The sequence below is a fragment of the Cucurbita pepo genome, chromosome 16, assembly GCF_057944985.1.
Source record: "Cucurbita pepo subsp. pepo isolate OVF chromosome 16, ASM5794498v1, whole genome shotgun sequence".
NCBI lineage: Eukaryota > Viridiplantae > Streptophyta > Magnoliopsida > Cucurbitales > Cucurbitaceae > Cucurbita > Cucurbita pepo.
The window spans coordinates 37,723-64,048 of record NC_141813.1 but is presented as its reverse complement, the minus strand read 5'-3'; positions in this window follow the sequence as shown (position 1 = coordinate 64,048).

Here is a 26,326-nt window from a genome sequence, read left to right as displayed (position 1 = left end):
CTTGTTATGTATTACTGTCAACTTCACGGTTTTAAAATGCATCTATTAGGGAGTGGTTTCCACATCCTTACGAGGGATGTTTCTTCCCCTCTCCAACCTATGTTCAATCTCACAATCCCCTCCACTAACAAATATTGTCCGATTTTGTCCATTACGTATCACCATCAACCGAACAATTCTAAAACGAGTCTACTAGGGAGAGGTTTTCACATCCTTAGAAGGAATGTTTCGTTCCCTTTTATAACCGCTAAAAAATATTGTCCATTTTTTTCCGTTATATATCGCGGTCAGAATCATTTTAAATCACTCCTACCGGAGAGATGTTTAAAGACTCTTGTAAGTTATACTTCATTCCCCTCTCCAACCAATGCGGGATTAGAGGGTGTGCGTTCAAATCCCACTTCTGAGAACTCAAATAAAGGTAAAATAAAAATACAATCTTATCATTATTGAAATCAATTGAACTCACTAGAGATTTAAAATTGCCACGACCTGATTTTCCAAGCTTCTACAAAAGTTAGTATTATTCAAGTTTACCATTACGCCCGAATCTCAAGGACACTCTGATTTTTTGTACTACCTGAGTGCATAGCAAATGATGAGTTGTGAGCCTCTGTCAATATCTCGTTCCTTAATTCCCCCACTGCTGGAATACATAGGCTCCTTAATTCCTCCATTACTGGAATACACTGGCGTCCTTGACATAACCGTCCATCATCTTAGAATTTAGAGAAATTGTCCACTAGGCCCTCTATGAACTGACTCATAATTACCTATATTAAAAAAAAATATCAGCTTTAGAAAGATAAAAAACGTAACGGTTGGTGGTAAAAAATGTCAAATCGAGCCAAATATGTCATTTTTAGCCTAGAATTTCGAGAAGCTAAGCCAAAGGGGCCGGTGTATGTAGTAGTGACCTTGTCGTTGAGGGACATTGACACATGAGCAGGTCGCGAAGTGGGTTGAGGCACGGGTCTTGAATGTTCATGTGGGCACACAAGTTTGTGTAGTGGATCATGGGCTGGGCCGTGTTCGGTGTATTTTTGGTTTGAATGTGGGTTTTTGGGCCAAGCACAGAGGAACTAGACTACTGGACTGGTTGCTAGTGGGTATCTTACTGCATTGTTGGGCCGAAGCTTTGTATTTTAGGTTACTGAAGCAAACTAGATATGGGGTTGCTTGGCTATAATGAGGTTGCGAGTATTCGAGTTTAGGTCTGACCAGTGGACTTCATCTTCTCCACCCCTCACCTCGGTTAGGGTTGCCTGTGGGTCGTGAGTCGGATCTCGGGTCAGACTTCGTCTCCCTCACCCCGATTACTAGAGAATTTTTCGGTGACTCTCTCTCTCTCCTCAATCACGTCGTTTCGAAGTCCTTTTCCCTCCTTTTTCCTCCATTTTCGAGTCTCCTCCTCCCCCAAATCTCGTTTATGGTGTTTGTTTGGTTCGTAAGGGCCTAACCTCTCAGACCTAAGAGGGTTCAAAAATTCAACGTTTTGTCTTCCTTACCAAATCTTGGGCCTAAAACTTTATTCGACGTTGTCTCGCGACTTATATTTGGCGCTTTTGACTCAGGATATCGGTTTTTAACCCTATTTGACATTTTTAGACCCAATCCTACAATTGGTTACCCTCTTGAAGTCGATTTTGACATTTCAAAAAGGTCTTGAGATGAGTACGATCATTGTTTCAAAAAACTAAAATATTATAAGAAAAATTATAGGCATACTTAAACATAGTAGCTAAACGACGTAATTTGATCTGTGCTAATTCGGTGTCGTGAACTTACATAGGTTTACTTGGATTTTAAAGGGAAAAATTGAACTAGCTTCAAGTATGATTTAGGGACTTCAACTTAGCTACCTTGGTAAGTGACTTCACAACTATCCAAAGTCGGCTTGACTTATCTGAAGTGGTAAGGAATGGTGGGTTAGCTTTGGTGGGGTTTGTTTTAATGGCGGTTTTGAGGTTAGTGTGGACGATATGGAGAAGGTGTCTGAAACAGGAGAGAGTTTTGATACTGTTTGGATTGGGAAAAGTAATATGCCTTCTGCTTCAATGGTAAGAACACAACCAGCTGTTGAAAATAGTTACCTTCCTTGATTCTTTTTCTTCTTAGTTGTTGGGATGTTTTCATCATTGTGTGGAACGTGTAATGAGAAAAAGAATGTTTAAACAAATGATATAAACGGTAGAATTTTTTACTCTTGAAGTGTAAAGTTGTCGAAACAATTCTTTTATTAACTTCTCTGGGTCGTATTAAAAGAGAAATGAATACTACCGTTGATGATATCATGGATAAACACTGAGATCAAAGATGAAGAGTTATTGGGCTCTCGATCATGGCTACAACAAGCTTGGGTACCATATTTAAGAACTGTAGGATATCAAATCAAAACGAAGCCCTTGTAATGAACTTAATATTGTACGAGCCCTTGTAAAGAAAAAGGGAACATATAACTTTATAGTAATAAGTAAAATGGGCTAAATAAATTTGAATTGGGTTGCTTATTTTACTCATAGAACTCATGTCCTTCAATGTATTTGAATCAAATTAACTTAAACAAACTTTGACCATTTGAATTAAGAATAGAGTAAAACTCCATATGATAGGGAGTAGAAATAAATGGAGAGTAGAAATAAATGGGGTAAGAAATTAAGTAGAATTTTAAAAGAGGAAACTAAAAATGGAAAAAATCAATAAAAATTTTGGTTTTTGGTTTGAAAGATATTTCTATAAGGAACTTTGAATTGAAGAATTGAAAATATATGGGTTCATTTTGTAAAGTTGGCTTTCCTTTTTAGCGCCTTTTTTAGCCCATGCAATTCTCAACTTCCATTGACAAAGTGGGAAGTGGTGATTTGGAAAAATCCTTCAAATCCACCTCTTCATACTCGTTGCAAATCAAAAGATGAAGATTTAGGTTAGTAGAGAATATATATATATCTACATACTCATGGTGGAATCCAAGTTTTTATTTTAAGTTTTGAAATTTTTAAAACAAAAAATTAAACTATTTAATTTTTACATAATATTTATTAGGTTTTTAATGGTTTTATTTTCATATTTTAATGTTTTTATTTTCGTATACTTCTTAAAATTTATATGTATATATTTATCTTAGTTTGGGTGTATCTAACCTAAAATTTTGGATTTGCAATGGACTTAGGCGTGCATATCCTCAATCCAGGAACCCAATTCTATTGGGACTTTAAGGATAATTTTTTTCGAACGACATTATTTTGGTGTGACTTTGAGAGCAAATTAGGGCATGCTTCATTCGAGGTTTTCTGGTCAGAAAAGGGAACATGGCTTTCTAATCAATGGGGTAATGAAAGATGAATATGGTTGACATGGCTTTCTAATCAATGGGGTAATGAAAGATGAATATGGTTGGCAGATAGTAATGGCTTTTCATTGTTTAATAATCATCTAAACAAGCATGGGAAAATGGTTGTTCTCAGCCTTATTAAATGATGATCTAAGTTAGTGGATGAAAATGTCACATCTTTATTGCTTTTGTGGAACAAACCTTTGTGAGAACAACCAAGAAAATAAAGTTATTTTAGTTATTTACTATGGGAATAAAACGCCAAAGGTAAATGAGAGTAAAACTACTCTAAATTAAATTCTGGTGGTTGATTCAAATTTTAAATATACGTCAAATTTTTAGAGGCATTACACCTTTAAATGAAGCAATGATGTTACGACCCAGATCCATCGCTAGCAGATATTGTCCTCTTTCGGCTTTTCCTTTCGGGCTTCCCCTCAAGGCTTTAAAACGCGTATGCTAGGGGAAGGTTTTCACAACCTTATAAAGGGTGATTTGTTCTCCTCCCAAACCAATGTGGGACATCACACATCATGACCTTATTCTCTACTTCAAGTTCGAGTAAGGTTTGATGTGTAGTACTTTTCTATACACGAAACACACATGCGCACATGGACCCATTAAGTGAGCTCGTATACATACCTCATGGGTTTGATGGTAGGCTCGCGAACACTCACGTTGCCAGAAACCACAAAGGGGAAGGAGCATGCATAATATCATAGTGTACATAATCATAACGAGAAAGTCTCTCGATGCATGTGACATGTGAAATGAATGAGGTCCTATAGTTTCGAATCATGATAAATAGTTATGATGCAAATCAGACATCCATTTTATTTTTCATGACATTGCATTCCTATGAGACATACACACGTATATTGGACAAATCTTCTATGGTTAATATACATGGTTTATCAATGTCTCATTGGCACAACTTGAACATGTTAACATAATATGCGTGGTGTAATATGTGAAGGTTCACGCATTATATATCATTCATATCGCAACGTAGATTCACAACATATATATCATTCATATCATAACATAAAATATTAGTGACGTCAACTCATGCCTGCACATAAATGCATAAATTCATAATAGACATTTTTAAAATAAGGCCATGGACTTACATAATTAATTCAAAACATGAAATTCAACCATTTTAAAGGAAAATCAAGCTTCACACAAACACCTAATAAAATTGACTGAAATCCAATATGTCCTATCATGTACTAACTTAAAATTCAAAACATTCAAAACATTCAACTGCCTATTATTATCTATTTCTGACTTACATGACCTGCCCAACGTTCACCTTCATAGAATCGTTACCTTATCTCCCCTATTATTTGTTTTAATATAAATGTGAGATATTGTGCAGTCCTAAAAAAATATGCCAAAAAAGAACGTGCCGGTAAGGTTGAGTTTCCATCCGACCATTCCACGCCAAATTGGAGTTAATAAAGAGTACTCCAAAACTGCTTATAATTAACACCATATCAAGTCTCTATTTTCAAGAGAAGAGGAAGATACAAATCTCTACTAAAAAATGGGAGTTGAGATTCTCACATTGGAGAATAACTTTCGTTGTTTTTTCTTTTCTCACTATTAACTTTGTATTTATTAGAGATTGTATTAACAAGTTGAGAATGACAACACTAAGTAACTGTTTAGATCTAAATAGTCATTGATATATTAATACGTAGCACATGAGTTTCATTGTTGTCTTCTTTTTATAAAAATAGAGTAAACACAAATAATTTGATTTTTTTACTTTGGTAATGTTACCTAGAATATTCAAATAAACTTTTAAAAAATATGGATGGGAAAAAACTTATTAAATAACCTGTTAAACTTGTTTTTAAGGTTAAACTTGTTTCAAAATAACCTTTCTATGAACTCTATTAAAGTAGGATGGAAATGAGTGAAGAAGTGTAATAGCCCAAAAATAAATAAAGAAATAAACAAGTAAAAATAATTAAAAAAAAAATATAGTTAAAATAATAAAATAATAAATAAATAAATAAAAATTAAAAGAAGAAAAACATTTGGTAACCGATCCCTCCTCCTTCCTTCAATCTCTCACCACTCCTCCCCTAAAAATAAATCTGGCAACAAATCACGAATCTCTTTTCTGTAAAAACAATGCAGATTTACCCAGAATTCTTTCTTCCTACAAAAACAAATAGAAAAAGAAAACAAAAAGTTTAAGCAGACTAGCTAAGCCAGAGGAGATATGTCATTTGAAGAGGTCAGTATATTAAATCTTCCTTTTATTTTATTAAATAATATTAATTTGGTTACAATTATTTAGTTTTATATTAGAGATTAAATGAAAAGAATTCTATATGAGTTTAGGAAATCAAAACCAATTATATTTTAGATCTACCTTGTTGCAATGATTTAGGTTGTACTTTTATATGAATTATAGGAAAAGAATATAAGGAAATAAGAAAAAAAAATGAGATAGAGATAGAAATACAGAACACTGTTAACTGACAAGAAAAATAATAACAAAAATAAAAATGGAAGATTTGGAAGTAAGAATAGATTAACGAAATTGAATAATACCTTCTTAAAAATAATTACAGAAGAAGAGGAAAGATTTGTTGAACAGGATTTAACAGTAAAACAGGAAATATCATAGTGCAATGAGCTCTTTTAAATTTTGTCTAATCGGAGATATCAGAATTTTACGATGGCCAATCTAAATGAGAGAAATAATTTTATAGAGTTCAAACTTGAAACTGATGTCATGAACTCATATAGGTTGACTCGGATTTCAAAGGACGGAATCGAACTTTCAGTAAGGATATATACGTGACAACGACTTAAGCTAGCCAGGTAAGTGACCTTACTGTCGGCGTGGTTATATTTGATGTTGACACGTGCCCTGTGGTTCTGCACGTGTCATATATATTGATATGTGTGAATTGTGTGTGGATTGATATGCTTCCTATATGTTATGTTATGTTATAATATGTGGTTTGTATGATAATAATTATGGTACGATATGCTCAAGGATAGGTTTGAGATAGGGTACGAGAAGGATGCACAAAACGAAATGTAACGATAGGAGTGAGATACGTTCATGAAACGTTAGAGTTAGGTTACATACCAGAGTGCTATGGATAGGAGAGATTGATGAAGGAATACGGTTAGCTTATGGGTAGAAAGGGATAGGTTTGTGATAGATTGATAGAACGATAGCATTAGGGTACATTCTTGTGACGATATGACTAAGGTACGTCACGTAATGATATGTCGGTGATAGGTATAAGAACGTTAAGACTGTGGTAAGTTAGAGAATGATATGACTATGAAGTGTTTGCGTTATTGACTCTGTTATGATATGATACATTGTATGCTAGATTATTGTGCTTAAGTACGAAATCATGTGAACGTGAATGTATGTTATTTATGTTGCTTAGTTGATGTGATATGAATGCATGTGACGATGTGTGGCCCTTATACGATTATGGCTTGTTGTATGAGTATTGAAATGTGATTGAATGAATTGTATGACATGAAATACGGTAAATTGCATGGTACATAACCCCGCTAGGAATATGTATGATATGTAACGAAATGAGAATGAGAATGACATGTAAGCATGAAAACGTGACACGGGGTTATGTTCATTAAATGATGACTGTAGGACTAGTGGGACCTCATGCATATTGTGTGATCATGCATTTGGGGGATACCCCTATTCCATCACGAGGGTACGGACGCGTACATCCAAATGGCAGGACAGCGATCGTTATGCCCTGCATAGCGCTGTCGTGACGGTTTTAGTTTTAACAGGTCCCGGTGGGCCCCCAGAGCATGCCCACCGGCTAGGGACAGTGGCCCAGCGGTGTGCGAACTAGCTGGTGAGCTCATACTCGCACGTATGGGCTGCGTGTAGAGTATATGGTACACGTCCACGATTACCTGTTAGGATTACACCGTAGGGAAAATGAAACGAAACGAAACGAAAAAGAAACGAAACGAAACGAAATGAAACGAAACGAAAGATAGGTCCCATCATTTCATTGCATGTGATTGTTGCATCTAACCCCAATAGTGGGGTCACTTATTGAGTATTTCTTTAAATACTCAGGCCATGTGCTACTACATTTTTCAGGTTAAGGCAAGGCATTCCTGTACGGCTGACGACGGCATCGCAACTCGAGATCATGGCACATGCATATGATAATGGTATTTATTTTCTTAGACTTAGGATAGAATAGGATGTTTTAAACTTAAACGCTTATTTATTTTATTTCGGGTCTTTTGTTGTATCGTTTTAAAGATGTTTTCGAAACACGTAAGTCCATGCCTGTGTTTTTAAGTTAAAGGTTATGTTTTATGGAATTTAAATGAAGTCTTCCGCATTCAATGTTTATGGTATGTATACAGTAGCGACCTTAAATTAAGTAGAAAATTTCGGGTCGTTACAAGAAGAATGGTTGAATAATTGTACAAATGATCTAATAAATTAATTGATTTTATTGGGTTGAAACCCTATCAAATACAAAACTAAAAACAAAGACACAAATCATTTTCAAAATTTAGAGTTCATACATTTATGACACACAATTCTTAAAATACGATACTATTATTCTATTTAAAGTTCACACATTTATGACACACAATTCTTAAAATATTTGTGAAACTTAAAGATGGTCCAGCATTTCTCCCCTCGATTTCTTTATGAAACTTAAAGATGGTGATGTCTTAAAGCACATGGTCTTAATTTTGGAATTTGATCCTCCGTCTGCAACTTATTTAAGAAAGCAGAATTTTGTTTCCTTAGGCAACCTTATCTAAGACGTATTAACTCCCGATTTCTTCATTAAAAGCGCTCAACTTAATCTTCTAAAGCTAAAGAAAGACTCAATTTTGAAGAAAATGGCCGGTAAGTAAGACTTCGATCCTTACTCCCAAATTTTAAACGAAAATAATTTTCTTCAAATGGACTTGCTCTGAGTCTTGTTAACCTTCGTGGTCTTCTACGGAAATATTCTTTGGAGGTTCGAAAATCGAACATGATAGGTTTCTTTACAAATTTGCATGTAGGCTCGTATTTAATTTTCGAGCATCAACTATCTTCCTTTAAAGACGGACCAAATTGAGAAGTTGTGTTTGAGGCACCTTCAACACTTTATTTCATCACCAAACTTGTGGGTAGTCTCATTTAGAAGGTGTAAAAGCAGGTTTGAAGGAAAATGGTTGACTATGGCTATCAAATTTGGAAGAAATCCTGCGAGTAAGAAACCCAAAATCTCAGAGGCTATAACAACTCACAGTTGAAGGCTCGACTTAGCTCGATTCTTGCTCCAAATGAAAGCTCCTACTTCAGGCTTTATGAGAGAGCTTAAATCGACGTTAAAAACTTCTAGATTTTCATTAATTTGAGATTGAATTTTATAAAATTTTTGCCAAACAGATTTTCTCTGATTAGAGGGCAACTCATCTCCATTTTAAATTTGGTTGTTGGATTCGATGAGTTGCGTCTCTTCTATAACATACTTAGAAGTCCATTTGAATATGTCATGATTCAAAGATTTTATACAAAGTTACAAGGCCATTGGAATATGTCTAGATTTAACCAAGATTTGGGGTGGTAAATGACCAACATACCCCTATAAGAATTCTAAAATGTTTTCAAGATTCCAAAAGACATCAATGTTTAATAAACTTTTTAAGAGACCCATGTATGACCTTAAGGGTAAGTATGCAAGATCACATGAGGAAATTAGAACGTGTTTGAGGTATGAACTTTAAGAAAAATGACGAAACAACCCCTAAAAACCTTTTATAAGAATCAAGGTTTGTTATGAATACCAAATGACAAGATGGGTATATGAAACTATTCTCAAGTATCTCAAGTTTTACTACATATAAGAACATGTATTATGCTTATGCAATATCAGTCTTACATGAGAGTTTTATTAAGTCACTCAGTGTTACCAAGAAATTTGAGGAAATAACATGCATGCTTGCCACATATACAAAATCCCTCAAACATGCATGTTTGCCATATAATTTGGTTAACTTAAACACGCATGCTTGCCACATAATCCCAAACATTTGAGTGGAATTTCAAGTGTCAAAATTTGGTGATCTCAAATTTGCATGAACATGAAAACATGACTCTTTAGATAGAGTGATCATGGTACATGGAAGGTCTTCTTCTTCTTGGTGAAAAACCTTGAGAAAAACCTCTCACAAACACTCTCTTCACATATACAAAATCCCTCCCAAGTTTAGTCACTCACTGAATTCCACAATCTCGTTCTAAGGGCGGAGGATAGTGGAGAAGACACTAGTGGTGGTTCGAAACCGGTTCGTGAGGAAAAAAGAGTTTGAACTACAAAAGGTTAGTATCTAAACTCATTAAGTTTTAATACTTATGAACATGCTAGTTATTTACTATAATTGATGTTCTAAAAGTCCCTAAGATCCAAATTGCTTCCGCATGTGTTATATTAACACCATCAGTTCTTTCGCTTTCCGATCTTCATTTTGAGCCATCAAGAGAAGACCTTCGTTTGTTGCGTCATCAAAGGCTAGTTTGATTGTTTCTTCCACCTTTTTATCGACTCGAGAATCTTTTGCAAAATGCCCCTCTGCCACAATTGTAACATTTTTCGGAGTTACAATCATTCGCATAGTGACCATATTTGTGACATTTGTAGCACTGAATGTTGGAGTAAATTGATCGGCCACCTCTTCCTCGACTGCGTCCTCTTCCACGCCAATTTTCTTGGCTCGACTATCCCTTCTTATAGTATCCTTCATGACTGTTGCCTTGATCACCATGACCATTTTTACTACTTTCATGGCCACAACCTCTATCTTAAAAATTTTGAGAGTAGAGTACCTTTTCATCTTTGATTGACGCCTTGGTTTGAAGTGCTTGATCGAGTGTTTCGTACTTCTTCTTCTTACGTTGCTCGTGTGCCTTGAGAGAACCGGCTAGCTTGTCGACTATGAACGTCGCTAGGTCATTTGACTCTTCTATTGCGCATACAACATTCTCAAAGTTGTTGGTTAATGACCTTAAAATCTTCTCCAAAACCCGCGGCTCGGCTAACATTTCTCCATTTCAGTTGAGTTGGTTTACCACAGTCTGTACATGCATGATGTAGTCAGATAAATTTTATGACTCCTTCATCTTCATGTTCTCCAAATTGCCACGGAGAGTTTGGAGATGCACTTGCTTGACTCGGTCGATTCCTTTGAACATTTTTCCTAAAGTGTCCAACGCTTCTTTTGAAGTAGTTGCACTAGAAAACTTCTCAAAGCCTGACTCGTCAACGACTCAGAACAACATGTATGGTTCCCCCTTATCCTTTGATCGCACCTCTTTTGGTTCTTCTAACCCTCCTTCGACCACCTCCCATGCATCTTGAGAACCTAGAAGAGCTTTCATATGAATGCTCCAATTCTCGTATTTTGTCTTCGATAGTCGCGGTAGTAGCATTTGACCCGTCACATTCGCCATTGGTTTGATACCAATTTGTTAAAGAAAACTCACAAATTTGTGAAATAAATCTCACACACATTAATGATAGAAGGAGACAAAGAACACTCTATTTATCTGAAAATACTTCTTCTGTTGCTTCTCTGTTTCTTTTTTTTTTTTCTCTGCGCTTTACTATTTTACAATAGAAATCACAAATGTATTGATAAGGTCTTCTAAAACTAAATATAGACATCATGATGGCACTGTTTCCTGCCCCATAAAAATTCATTGTTACTTCAAAGATTCTTAGCCTTTCATCTTCAACACTCTGGGCCTTTTCCTCGACTGACTCTTGGATTCAAAACCCACTCAAATTCTCCATGGGGAATCTGATCCCTGCCACTTCCTTGCGATGAATCCCTTACCCTGATTCCCACACAAATAAATAGAGGATTTCATGGAAATGGAGAAGGAAATAGATGGTGGGGATGATGACAGGGAATGGACATCGCTACTTGTGGCCCTTGCACATGTCGTGTTTTATGATTGTATGACATATACTATGTTATGTATATGCTATGATATACGATATGTTGCATGCATGTTACACTATGATATCATATACACTATTGTAGGATTATGTTATGTCATAAAATGTTATGGTTTGATGTTATTTGGTGCATGATCCTTCATGTATCATTTCATGTAAACTCCACAATTTCTGTAACGGATCAGATAAAAAAAAAAATGGAAGTTCGCCAAAGTTTTAGTTCGCACACGACTCACAAAGGGCGGCCGACGTCTGGGTCACCACGGAAGCCAAACCCGACCTTCAGCCACCCCGAAGATACCTGCAGAGAAGAAAGAAAGTGAAAAACTAGAAAGACGTCAAAACCTCCGTTTTACGAAACAAAAGTAATCCCAGAGACTTTTACACACGCTAGGGGTAGATTTAGACAAATCTTACACGTTGTACACAGCCTAAAGTTCCAAGAAATTTACTTTAAGATCGTTTCCTTTTCATTTGTTTCGAGAAATATATCGATCAATTCCAATTCTTTCTTTTTATATTGATTCTTTTCCGATTGAGATGTATGGATCCATGGACTTATGGTTTATACATTCCTTTTCGTCTCGACTCTAGGAATAATTTTTTTCGCTATCTTTTTTCACGAACTGTCTGAAGTTCCAACTAAAAAGGCGAAATGATTTCTCATTATCTCAATTGAAGTACTGAGCCTCACAATAATCCCACAGACTTTTACACACCAGAGGTAGATTTAGATGAATCCTACACGTTGTACACCGTCGGGCAAGGGAGACAGAGCGTCGAATTTCCAAACCCTCTCAGATCTGGGAGTATTAGGCCAGGGTGATTCGGAAACCGAGAAAAAAGGAGGGAAAAGGACGTCAAAATGACGTTACCGAGGTGAGAGAGAGGTCGCTAGAAAATCAGTGAGTAACCGGGCGAAGGAGACGAAGTCCGACCCGAAGGCCGGACTCCCGTGACCCGAACCAAGCCCAATCCACTTTTGTTTAAACCGCGGCCCGGTCGCCTCAGTCAAAACCAGAAAGCCTAGTTATGGCCTAACCCACCAGCCACGACTCGAGAGGAAAAGCCCAATCGACCCAAGACCCGCAAGCCCAGTCTGACACCCGAAACTCACACCCCAGCCCACCTACACATTTTCCTTCAGCCTAGGCCAGCCCATCACTCGCGATCAACACGAAAACCCACGCCTCGTCCTGAGACCGCCGTACACGCGTTGCCCTCTGGTTGTGCCAAGTGGCATGTCTACAGCACGACACCCCTCGGCTCCGGCGACTTAATCGGCTCGGCGGTGGCTTCTCAGCTCCAGCGGCTTATTCGACTTAGGAAACTTATTTCTAACCCGTTTCTTACCGTTTCGACCCTCCCAGACACTTAGTTTCGACCCCGTTTGAGGTAAAATAGATCATTTTAAGGTTGTATTTCACAAATTCTAGTTGGAAATTAATTAAGTTTGTGAAATACTAATGAAGGTGTCGAATGATCCAATAGGAACCAACCACCAACAGAAGCGTAGGACGTTTACGAGGAGCTAGGAGCTTACATTTATATTTTAGGGAGTACTTCGGCTAAGGCCTACCAGGTAAGTGGCTCACCCGTCGTAGGTTACGCGTTATTTGTTATATGTTGGCACGTGCCCGTGGATTCACACGTGTCATTAAATTGTATGCTAGACTGATGTGCTTAAGTACGTAATCTTGTGAGCATGAATGTATGGTGTTTAGTTTGATGTGATATGTAGTGCTTATGACGTTTATGATGTTCTTGAATGATTATGACATGATTGTATGAAATATTTGAATGTAAACACCATGTAATGTATGAGATGAAATACGGTAAATTGCTCTAAATATAACTCCGATAGGATTATGTATGTTATGTAGACTTAAAATGAGAAAATGACATGTTAAGCATGAAATAGAATAGTGGGGTTATATTTGTTAATGACAAAGGTAGAAGTAATGGGGACCTCGTGCATTATGTGTGCTCATGCATTTGGGGGGATACCCCTATCCCATCACGAGGGTACGGACGCGTACATCCAATGGCAGGACAACAATCGTTATGCCTTGCATAGCGCTGCCGTGACGGTTACTAGTTCTAACGGGTGTGCGGCCTAAGGAGCTCCCAGAGTATGCTCACCGGACAAGGAAAGTGGCCCAGCAGTGTGCGAACTAGCTGGTGAGCCCATACTCGCACGTATGGGCTGTGTGTAGAGTATATGGTACACGTTCAAATTTACCCATTAGAACAACACCGTAGGGAAAATGGAATGAAAGATTGGTCCCATCATCTCTTTGCATGTGATTGTTGCATAACCTCGATAGGGGGTCACTTACTGAGTATTCTAGAAATACTCAAGCCTTGTGCTACTTTACTTTTCAGATAAAGGCAAGGCACCCATGTGAGATCGACGGCGGCATCGTACACCCCGGGACCATGGCACATGCATAGGGTAGTTGTTTTCCATTTTTGTAGTATAGGTTAGTATAGGCTGAATTCAGTTTGCATCATTAGTATAGGTTAGAATAGGTTGAATTGTAATCGCATAATAAACCATAGGGTAGTATAAGACAATTGTTTCAGTGTTGTTTTTCTTTCCTTTCTTTCCCTTGTAATCGTTTTTCACGAGGTAATAAAAGACTGGTGTAGTCGCATTTATGATAAGGGCCCATTTAATGTAAATTTCAAGATATAGTAATAGCCTTAGATTAAATAGGTAAAATTTAGGGTCGTTACAGTTAGTCGCATTTATGATAAGGGCCCATTTAATGTTAATTCCGCATTTCAAGATATATTAATGATCTTAGATTAAATAGGTCAAATTTAGGGTCGTTACAATTTCTGTTCAAACTTGTTCTTACAATGCTGAAAGTTCCTAGAAATCATTCCCCCAATCCAATTCGCCATTGAAGAGCATAAAGGAAAAATCAAAATTTCAATCCGAGGATACATAAGAATACGTCAAGCAAGGACGATCCCAATTGCACCTCCAAGAAATGTTTCCATAGAAGACAACGAAGATTAATAACCTCAAGAACAAGCCCAATTTAAGAAAATCCGTTTTGGGCTCAAATTAGGGGTAAGTTTCAAATTCATATCTACGGTCTCTTTTCCTTCAAATGAAGGATTCCTTCAACTTCAGAGCAAGAAGTTACTTCTACTCAATTCTTGCCAACTGTGAAGCCAAGAAAGTTAAATTTTTCCCGGCAAAACTACACTTAATAAAATTAGCATAAAGTTTCTGTTTCTTAAGCATAATCAAAACTTACTTCAGATGCTCATACAAAGTCTTTGAATAAATTAAAATATAATCAAAATGTACAACAACATGCTTTTCTAAATATTCTCTCATAACGTGATTCATTAAGCACGTAAATGTACTAGGAGCATTAGTTAACCTAGAAGGCATAACAGGTCATTCATACAATCCAACCTTAGTTTTGAAAGCTCTTTTCCATTCATCTCTTATATGCCTTCTAATTTAATGATATCCAGATTTGAAATCAATCTTTGTAAATAGATATGAACCATGCAATTCATCAAGCATATGGTCTAGCCTAGGAATAGGATGTCGATACTTTACAGTGATTTTGTTGATGGCTCAAGAATCCACGCACATGTGCCACGTTCCATCTTTCTTTGGCATCAATAAGACTGGTACAGAACATGGACTCAAACTCTCTCGTATATAGCCCTTCTCTATGAGCTCCCCAACTTGCCTCTGAATTTCTTTAGTCTCAGTTGGGTTTGCTCTATAAGCTAGCCTATTAGGAATGACTGCCCCCGGAATGAAATCTATTTATTGTTCAAGATCTCTAATGGGAGGTAATCCTTTAGGTACTTTGTCTTGGAACACATTCTCAAATTCTTGTAAAAGAGATTGAACATAGAAGGCAAATAAAAAATGTTATCATTAGAGACCAAACATCCTTACTTGTACATAAGTATAAAGATGGTTTTTGTGAAAACATTGCCCTTCTAACATCTCCGATTCTGGCCAAACAACTCACTTTCTTTCATTTTTTTTTTCAATTTCATTATTCTTTTCACTATTTTGAAGCTTTCCATTCCTCCTCATTCTCTTGGATTTCTTCTTCAACTAGCTCATGTTAGTCACTTTTCTCACTATGTGTGACAATTTGTCCATTCTTTATGATCATGACTCAATTGTTAGGACAATCACGACTAATATGACCTCCTTGTATTCCTCCACTTCCTCTTTACCCTTGGATGTCTCATCTTTGTTCTTTTTTTCAATCCCATACTTGCCTCTAACCTTGAAATTTATCCTTTCAATATTTGCATTTTTTTCCAAGCGTTGTAAGTAATAGACTTAGAAATAGCATACCTCTTGGAGTTCTCCTTCTCCCAAGCTAGTTGCCCTTCGATTTTCCCAGCAAGGTGTAACAATTCTTGCATATCAAAGTACGCTTGCCTATCCACTTGGTGAGCAAGTTTTTAGTTCATCCCACTAAGGAATATAGCCATTGTATCCTCTTCGTCTTTATCAATGCATGCTCTATTCATAAGGGCCTCCATTCCATGTAATATTCTTCATTACTTTTGGATCCCTGTTTCAGAATCTAGAGTTTTTTCTTGGGTACTCGAAAATAATGCTTCAAAATGTAAATTTTTCTCATTAATGTCTTCAATTCCTCCCACATTTCAATTGGTTTTTCATAGTTTTTGTTGGACTCTTTCTCTCCCACCCCTAGGACTATGTCCCGCTAAAAGAGTGACATTGTCATCTTCTTCATTTTCAACTCCTCCATTCAAGAGTACTTCCCTTCCTTGATGATTACCTAAGGCTATTTCAATTCACTCCATCTGGTTTGTCGATGTACTAACAACTTGATTAAAACGAGTAATAGTTCTGACTTGTGCTTCTCTCCACCTAGCTTTATTGATCTCTCCTCCATTTCCTTCATCTTGGTTCATGATTGTACAAAAAATAGTTAAATATGTTTAGGATCTCACATACACAACTCACTAATTTTATACTCAGGGACACTCGTGTTTATTACACACAAAGGTAGGCTATTTGTGAAAGTGACTAAATTATGATCAAGGTAGGCTAATACATGGATAAAGCAATTAATAACAAGCTATACAATGAAATCAAGATAAGTTAATTAGGAAATAACAACAAAATAAAAACAAAAAATAAACAAAGAAAGAAGGGACAAATATATTTTTTTGGATGAAATTGCACATTGAAAAAAAAAGAATTCCAAAGAGAATGGTGGTGAAGATTTGAGAACAACCTAACTTTTCTTTTTTATAAAATAAGAGAATCTAGAATTTATCTTCAAGTCTAAATGATGAGAAAAAAATATCAAACACAAATGTTCTAGATTTAGATGGAATAAGAAAGAATGTGAATTGAAATATATTTAATCTTTATAAATGGTCTAAAATAAATGGTAATGATCATTTATAATGAACAAATATGATAAGAATTTTTTTTTTGTTTTTTTTTTTTCAGGGTCTAAATATGATCCTCAAAAATAAAATGAGAACAAGGTCAAAATATGACGATCAGGATGGAAATGGCTGCAAGAAAATAAATGGACAGATTTAAAGAAAGGGAAAACAATAGCATAACGAATAAACTAGAGATAAAATCAATTCTAGAGTAGGTCACATAGGTGCAACCTAGGCTCTGATACCAAATTGACTACAATAGCATAACGAATAAACTAGAGATAAAATCAATTCTAGAGTAGGTCACATAGGTGCAACCTAGGCTCTGATACCAAATTGACTAGGTAACCCTAATTCTCAACCCAACTATCCAAGCTTTGGTTGAAGCAAAAACCCTTAAATCAAAGAAATTAACTAATTCGTCGCTTTTGTTTTTGTTTTTTTGTTTTTTTTTTCGTCTTCTTGTTAGATATTCGACAACTATTCTCGAGTGGCAAGTCATCTGATCTTTCAGGAGTCATATATGTCATATAGTCATATATTGCATATTCGTCAACTCACCTATTGCAACTTGAATCGATAGTAGAGGAAATGGTAAGAGCATAACTAAATTACATGATTTCCGGTATGCTTAGAAGAGTTAAACTGTCGTGGCACCAATGGCGGGGAATAGCTTAGATAAGCTAAATAGGGCACAACTTTAATAACTCAATTTTAAAAACTTCAAAGCAAAACTATAATAACTCAATTTTTAATACTTCAAATCATTTTTCATGTCACGTACTGACAAATAAAATTTGATAAAAATTGGAACGAGATTCGAAAACTAAGAACAACAACTCGTAACACATAGAACTGACGTGACAAATAAAAAATTTGATAAAAATTGGAACGAGATTCGAAAACTAAGGATAACAACTCGTAACACAGAGAATTGACGGTTCGAGACGACCCTCCTCTGTGACCTTAACTAATCATTAGTGATCCCCCAAAAAGGAAAAGTAATATATAGTGCAACTAAATAAGTAACCTACTTGTAGGCGGTAATCGAATCCTTGATCGAGCGAGTTGCTACGATTTTTTTCTAGGTTATAGAACGTTCAGGTGTAGATTATATGTAACGACCCTTGTTTTCTAGCGGCCTAGAGTCACTAGAATATGCATGATGTAACTGCTTTATGCGAAAATAATTTTTACATTATGTTTTTGTATCGAAGGTACCCCTAAAAAGAACTCAACATTATTATTAAGGATGCTAGATTAAGACTATGTAACAATGTTAGGAATCACGAACCTCCGTAATTATATGACATTGTCCACTTTGGTTGAAGGGTTAAATTTTTCCACGTACTAAAATGGAATGATTCATTCCCAATGATAAAAAGAGAGCTTGAACCTCCCCAACCTTATCATTAACAATCATACGCTCTAACCAACTGAACTATTCCAACAAATTATGAGTATTAGCTTAGATATTGTCTATGTTGGCTCGTTACATATCGTCGTCAACCTCACAATTTTAAAACGCGTCTAATAGTGAGAGATTTCCACATGCTTATAAGAAATGTTTCACCCCCTCCCCAACCGATGTGGGATTTCACAATCCACCCCATTGTGTTCCCAACAACCTCGTTGGCACACCACTCGATGACTAGCTCTAATACAATTTGTTACAAACCAAGCTCCCATCTATCAGATATTGTCTACATTGGCTAATTATGTATCACCATCAGCCTCACGATTTTAAAGTATGTCTACTAGAATGAGGTATCCACAACCATAAAGGAAATGCTTGGTTCCCCTCTCTAGTTGCTAGAAGATATTGTTTGTTTTTGCCTGTTACGTATCGTTGCATGTCTAAAAGTTTTAAAACGCGTCTATTAGGGAGAGCTTTCCACATCCTTATAAGGAATTCTTCATTCCCCTCTCCAATCAATGTTAGATTTTATAATAAATAGTTAGGGTGACTGAGTGGTCTAATGCACCAAACTTAAGTTTTGGTCCTCTTGAGAGGGCTTCGATTCAAATCCCACTTCCAACAACTTTAAATTAACTACTACTAGGGTAAGTTTTCTTTTGTTCATTCTTTGTTTATTTGATAGTTGAGTTAGATAAAGAAGTTTCACTAAGAACTAGCACTAGACTGATTCCACCCTTTCGACTTTGCCTCTCTCCTTTTGTGCTTCTACCCCGGCTTTTCATTCTGTTTTATAGAGACCCGAGGAAATTTGTCTAAGAATGAATGTAGAAAGGTGAGACACTTTTCCCGGCATACGGAAAATCAATCCAGGATCACGGCTGTCAAAAGACGAGTAAGGGACGACGGGGAGGGGGAGGCTCTCGAAACCAAACGAGACTCGAAAGAACGAACGAACATGGGAATTAGCACCATTCCTATGAGTGCTTTTGTCTCGAAGAGCCAACAAAGGGAAGGAAGGGGCTGCCCTCTCGATCGAGCTCGGTTTAGGTTTAGCATCATATATCGATCTGGAGAAAATGTGGATTGGTTGTAGTGCGGATTAAGGAGCTGCTCCTCCATGCTGTGGCTGTGGAGGTGGGGCTGCCGCCCCCTGATAGAGGCAGAAGCTGGGGCCACCGGAGCCTATGTCGAGTGTGTCCATTGAAAGTGTTGTTCATTCTTGGTTTCTTTGATACTTGTTCTTAATACATAATTCAGAGTCCTTATCACAAGTGTTTAACTTAATAAATTGTACTTTGAGTAGACATACAAAACACACACAAGTATTAGTCTTTAGAGTGATTTTAGAAACCATTACAAACACTAAAAACGACATGTAATCTTCTATTCTCACTCTGTCAAATTGCTAGTTTAATCTCTCCACTTTTGATTTTTTATTGAATAGGTGTTTTAACTTAAAAGCTATTTGATAAATTGAAAATTTTTAAACATTATTCCATCTATAAAACTCTAAACTTTCAAATTTATATGTATTTTAAGAGCATCAAATAGAATATTCATGGATAATTTGTATGTTAATTAAATTTAAATATGTATAAAACATTATATTATGAAACTAATAAGATTTTTTTAATGGTTGTGAATATTAAAAAACTGAATTGATAAACAAAAAAATATACAATATTTAAATAAGTCTCATATTCAAATGGATAAAATTAATGGTTTGTGGTGAAAATCAATACAAGTAAATAATATTGTTTCATCGGAATAAGTCACCAAAATTAAAAGTCCAACCATCTTATCTTGGAGGTCTTTAAGTTATCTTAAGTCTTATCTTAAATAGTAACCATATGATCATGCATCCAATAACTTAATGTTCTAGGCATACTTAAAGTTAAGTGTTTAAAGGCATACTTACTTGGTCTTGGTAGGAAGTCCTCCTAAGCTAGGCCATAGAGAAACCTTGGGCGCTAATACCACTCTATAAGGATCGGGCTGTCGCGATGGTTCTAAAAGACGGATAAATTTTTTGTGAAATAAACAAAGAAATTTATAAAATTATATTTACATAATATCAAAATAGAGTTTATGCATACGTATTTAAAACACAACATATTAGTTAAAACACAAAATAAGGAACGGGCACAAAACATTTTAAAACAAAAAGGTTGAGGACAACGAGTGAGGTTTGTCTATGGCACCTGCTTCAGAGTCCGCTCTCGACCTCGACCAACTCCTTATTACCTAAAAAAATGGAGAATAAAGAATGAGACAAAGACTCTGTAAGTAGCCTACTTGTAGGCTCTTAATCGTGTCCTTAATATTCTAGGGTACCACATTCTTTGTTGTTGTCTTGTTTTTGTTTTTGTTATTATTGTAAGTATTTAAGTTCTCCAGTTCTTTTTCTTCACTTGGGGTTTTTATCTTGATTATCCTGAGGACCTTGGTCCCTAGATTATGAAACGTTGGTTATCCTTAAAGGGCCTTAGTACATGGTTCTTGGTTCGTCCTTAGAACTTGGATCTTGATCCATGTTCTAAACCTTGACCTTTCTCTTGTTCCTGATACTTTCTTTGTCTTGTTCTGTTCTTGATTCGTTCTCCAAGACACTCCCCCTAGGATTTACGGCACTAGCTATGCACCTAACAATCCTGTCTCCAAGACTTCATGCGTTCCAAGCGATACAGTCTTAAGCTAGGTTCATGGCTTCATGAGTTCCAAGCGACGTAGTCTTAACCTGCATCTTAGGGCTTGCCCGACGATACCGTCTGCTAACCTATGCCCAAGGCTTCATGCATTCCAAGCCGCATAGTTTGAAAACCAACATCCAAGACTTCTTAAGTTCCAAGAGAACTAGTCTAATCCTGCATCAAGGGCTTTCCCTATGATACAGTCTAAAACCCTACGCTCAAGGCTTCATGCGTTCCAAGCAGCGTAGTCTAAGTCATGAGCACGTTGTACCGTGGGACGTCTTAGGATTTTTTAATTCTTGGCCAGGGTAACTTACTATCTTCTTGTTCCATCATGGCCCTAGACTACTCCCTATGATAAACCATAAAGGTCATGTGGTCGGTGCATACATGAACATGGCATCCTGCAAATATTTTGGGTACCCGTAACATGGTGCAGGGCATCTCTTCTAGGTGAGAGAAATGAGGCCAATAATGATATTCTGCAAAGTTAACATGGTGAAGGGTGTCACGGTCCTACATTTTTTACCATGCGGCGTCGTGATCTTGACACACTCACGACTAGTCTTGAGGGAAATTAAGCCCCATATATACTTTTTTCCCCGGCTTTGTGGCTTCGTCGGACCTTAGGCGAGGTTTGTCTTCGCCAATCGAACATCGCTTGTGCGGAATCCAAGCTTGTTCAACCACACACGCCGCCTGCGCATGCATATTTAATCATCTGCGACACATCCGACTTGCCTCTACGCTAGGCCAAGTTATTCAGGTCGACCTTGGCTCTGCTCGGGCCAAGGTCTCTCAATGCAACGTCGCATCTCATCTTGCAATCTCGATCCCCATTGACAGGGTCCATATGTCTTGACGCCATCCCGAGTCTTGGAGTATCGTTGACCATCATAACTCGCTCGGTCATGCCATCGAGAATTGGCCCGCGTGTCGTTCATCTCATTGGGACTTCCTGAACATCCATCCATCTAGGTTCTATCAAGGTATAGGCCCTCCCGTGCCCATGACGAGTCATTCACGGATACCGTACCAGATAGCGGGTGTATGTAGCTGTTGACTCTAGCAAAACATCGACGAAAAATAAACGGCCGAAGAAAGTTCCTTCGAAGAAATAATAGCGGAAAGTAAAAAGAGAGAAGAAGAGAATTTGCTGAAGACCTGATGTTTTATTTCTCAACAGTTGAATTCTTTAAGTAACAAACATAATTACAAAAATAGAAAGAGTAGGCTGACAAAAATGGCCGGCCAAATTTACACTCTTCCATTATTGTGAATTCAGAACTTTGAAAGGTGAAAACAACTTAACTAAATTTAAGGAGGACCATAGCTTTTATTTAATAATCTCATCCTAAAAGTTGTGCTATATCTACCTTATTATTTGAACTCCGATCTTTGAGGGTAGTTCTTCAAATTTTACCCGCGCCAGGGACTTGGTGAAAATGTCTCCAAGTTGTTCCTCTATTCGGATGAAATCAATCTTGATGAGCCCTCGATCTGCACATTCTCGAATGTAGTTGAATCTGATTTCTATGTGCTTGCTCCAGTCGTGCAAAACTGGGTTTTTGATAAGGGAGATCGTAGCTTTGTTGTCCACGTATAGCATTGGTGGCTTGCTTTCTCTCTCGATGGGTTCTTCCATTAGTCACGCAAGCCAGACCCCTTGAGTTGCTGCCATCGAAGCGGCGATGTATTCTGCTTTGCTGGAAGACAAAGCAACTACCTTCTGTTTTGTTGATTGCCAGCAGATCGCGCCGCCTGAGAGAAAGTAGATCATTCCGCTGGTGCTCTTACGATCATCAACATCACCGACCATGTCACTATCACTGTAGCCGACCAACTTGAGTTTCTCCTTTCCTCTCCATGCACAGTATCTTACACCCCAGCCTCTGGTTCCGGCTACATAGCGCAGGATGCACTTGACAACCACTAGATGCTCCTCCCTAGGTGCTTCCATAAACCTACTCACATATCCAACAGAATAAGCAAGATCAGAACGAGTGTTTACCAAATAGCGCAAACTCCGACAATGCTGCGGTAATTGGTAGAGTCAAATGTCGTCATAGTGCGGGCCTTCCTTAGTTGGAGTCGGGCCTTCATTGGCGTCCTTGTAGGATTACTTTCCGCAAACCCAGTTGTGTCCAACAGCTTCTTCGCTTACGCACTTTGGCAGATGGAGATGTCGGCAGAATTCTGTTGCACTTCAATACCGAGGTAGTAGTTGAGCACGCCGAGATTGCTTATCTCGAAGTTCTTTGACATCTCCTTCTTGAACCTTTCGAGGACTTCCATGTCGCCTCTAGTGCTTATGAGGTCATCGACGTACACTCCCACGATCAGTCGCTACTTTCCATGGCCGTGCGTGTACATGCCATGCTCAGAGGCATAGCGCTTGAACTTCAGTGACAGTAGGGTACTGTCGAGCTTCGCGTTCTAGTCTCGTGGGGCTTGTCGAAGCCCGTAGAGTGCCTTGTGCAGGCGCAGTACCTTACCGGGGTTGTCGTTGTCCAGGAAGCCAGGTGATTATCGGACGTAGACGGTCTTCTTCAGCTCTCCGTTAAGGAAAGTAGACTTCACGTCAATATGGTGAACCTCCCAAGAGCAATGTGCCGCAATTGCCAGCAAAAGACGGACGAATTCTAACCTTGCCACCGGCACAAACACCTCTTCGAAGTCCACTCCTTGCTTCTGGACGTAGCCCTTTGCCACCAGACGGGCCTTGTGCTTCACAACTTCTCCTTTTTCGTTGCGCTTTAGTTTGAAGACCCATTTGAGCCCTATGGCTCGGTGTCCCAGAGGCATATCCTCTAGACTCCACGTCTGGTTCTCGGTGATGGATGTCATCTCCTCCTGCATTGCCTTCAGCCAGCATGGGTTCCTTTCTGCTTCGACCAAGGTGTTCGGTTCATCTGCACTGTTGGCATGTAGTTCGGCCACTTCTTTGAGCTCGCGCGCTGCCAGTCCAGGTGGTTCACCTCCTCCCACTAGGTCATCCATCCTCCGGTACCTGGCCACTAGATCATCATTGTGATCGGCATCCAGCGTCGAATCCACAGTCCATGGTGTTGCGAACTCCACTGGTTCAGGGGGTTCACCGCTGGCGGTGGTGACGGTTCCTAATGCTGGGCTCCTCCTTCTTCCGGCTCGGTGATGAGGTACTCCACCGTGAATTGATTTGGGTTGTGGTCTGCCTCGATCACGTCGTTCCACTGCCAGAAGGTGTCTTCATCGAAGATGACGTCGCGACATACGTGAGCTCGCCCCCCTACATGATCATAAAGTCTGTACGCCTTGCTCCCAGGTTCATAGCCGATGAAGACGACCTTTAGCCCCCTGGGATCGAGCTTGGCGAGGTGGGGACGCGTTACCTTCATGTATGCGATGCAGCCGAACACGCGGAGATGATGTACAACTGGCTTTTTGTTATACCAGGCCTCATATGGCGTATTCCCGTCGAGGCTTCGGGTTGGAGACCGATTGAGGATTTAGACGGCCATCATTACCGCCTCTCCCCAGAATCTCCCAGACATCCCGGGTTGGTTGACTCTGGCAAAACGTCAATGAAAAACAAACGACCGAAGAAAGTTCCTTCGAAGAAATAATAGCGGAAAGTAAAAAGAGAGAGAGAGAGAATTTGCTGAAGACCCGATGTTTTATTTCTAATCAGTTGAATTATTTAAATAACAAACATAATTACAAAAATAGAAAGAGTCGGCTAAAACTTCGCCTAAAGTTAGCCAAAAATGGCCTGCCAAATTTATGCTCTTCCATTAGCGTGAATTTAGAACTTTGAAAGGTGAAAACAACTTAACTAAATTTAAGGAGGACCATAGCTTTTATTTAATAGTAGCAACCTCCAACACGCAGGCTAGGGCGCAATACTGGCACACTCGTGCCGTCCGGTACTGTCCTTCAAAAACCCATTTCAAAGGAAGTCGCCCGAGACACTCGTCTCGGCACGCTCGCCCACACTGTTACACACGTATGTGCTACAGGATAGCTCACTTAGGCCACAGGGCCCAGGGGTGGTGGAGAGTTAACACCATGGTACCCCTATAGTACATTTTGAGCCATTTTCATTCTACAAGATGTAGACATGATTTTGGTGAGTTGTCATGCATTGTCCGTCCGATGTCCGATTGACACCAAACTTGGCGAGCATTCATATTTCATATTGACGGACTTAACTCCCAAACCGCATGCCCAAATTCCTTCCAAAACCCTGACTTTTGAGGTTAAGACCCGGGGCCCTACTCGGCCCTTCAACAAGCCTATCTTGTCCTTCATGTCTATTCTGATGTCTCTGTCTTGCTTATGTCTCAACTTTTCTTCAATGCCCACTTTGCGTGGTGGTGTGTTGGATGATGCATCATCCTCGTCGATCGCATCATGGCACTCTTCTATATTGGCCTGCATATGGCCGGATGGGTGTCTCTTGAGGGACGCCACTTTGCTTGTCGTGGCGTGAGGGTTACAACCTACTCTCTTCATAGTATGGTTGTGACATTCTCCCCCACTTAACTTAGTCATCGTCCTCGATGACTCACTCGGGTCACAATCATATTGCAGATTGTGACACAGGGCATCCCACCTAGAAGAAGAAATCTTGGGCCTCAAAAAGCATCGATTGGTGTGAGGTCATAGGTCACTTTGGACATGATTAGAGCTTTTGTGTCTGAGGACCTTGGACTCTTATCCTTGAGTGGTACCTTGCATTCTTTTTACTTGGGTAGTTGTAAAGATTTTGTGGTATTGTTCTTGGTTCTCAATCTTGTAAGTTTCTAAGGTTCGTAATTCCTTGAGGCATAAGTTGGAACTTGCATTGACCATATGAACCCATCTTAGCATGAGTTGTTCTAGAAGATCATAGATTCCAAGGGAGTTCATTAGAGGGTTCTAGAAGAGTCTTGATTCTTATGGTGTTTCCTGTAGGTGTTTCTTGGGTCCTAACTTGGTTTAGGTTCCAAACTTGCTCCAATCAACTTGAAACTTCCAACATATCTTCATGTCCTTCGTAATAGACCGTATAAGAAGTACGAGATCATTTGGAGCACGTATAGACCTTGGATTTTCATAAGTCATCCTAGGGGCATTTTGGTCATTTTACCCATAATTCTTGGTTTTGCTCCTTAACATGTTCCAATGGCTTTCAAATTTTCATAAGTCGTCATAGGAGTTCATTTAGTGGGTTATTTTAACGTTACTTAAATCCTGAGCATTTTGATCAATTCAGGGCCTTAACTCACAGTTCTTTTTGTTTTTCTTTCATATATCCTAAATTCATACTTGTTTTAGGGTTCATATGGAAAATCCAATGGATTCCTACAAGTATTTTTTAACAAAACGTCCAAGGTCACTACTTACCTCGTCGTCGACATTTGGGATTTTCGTTCTTGAGCTTCCAGTATCCGAATTATCTCAAATTTCCTTCCACACCATAAAGATTTCG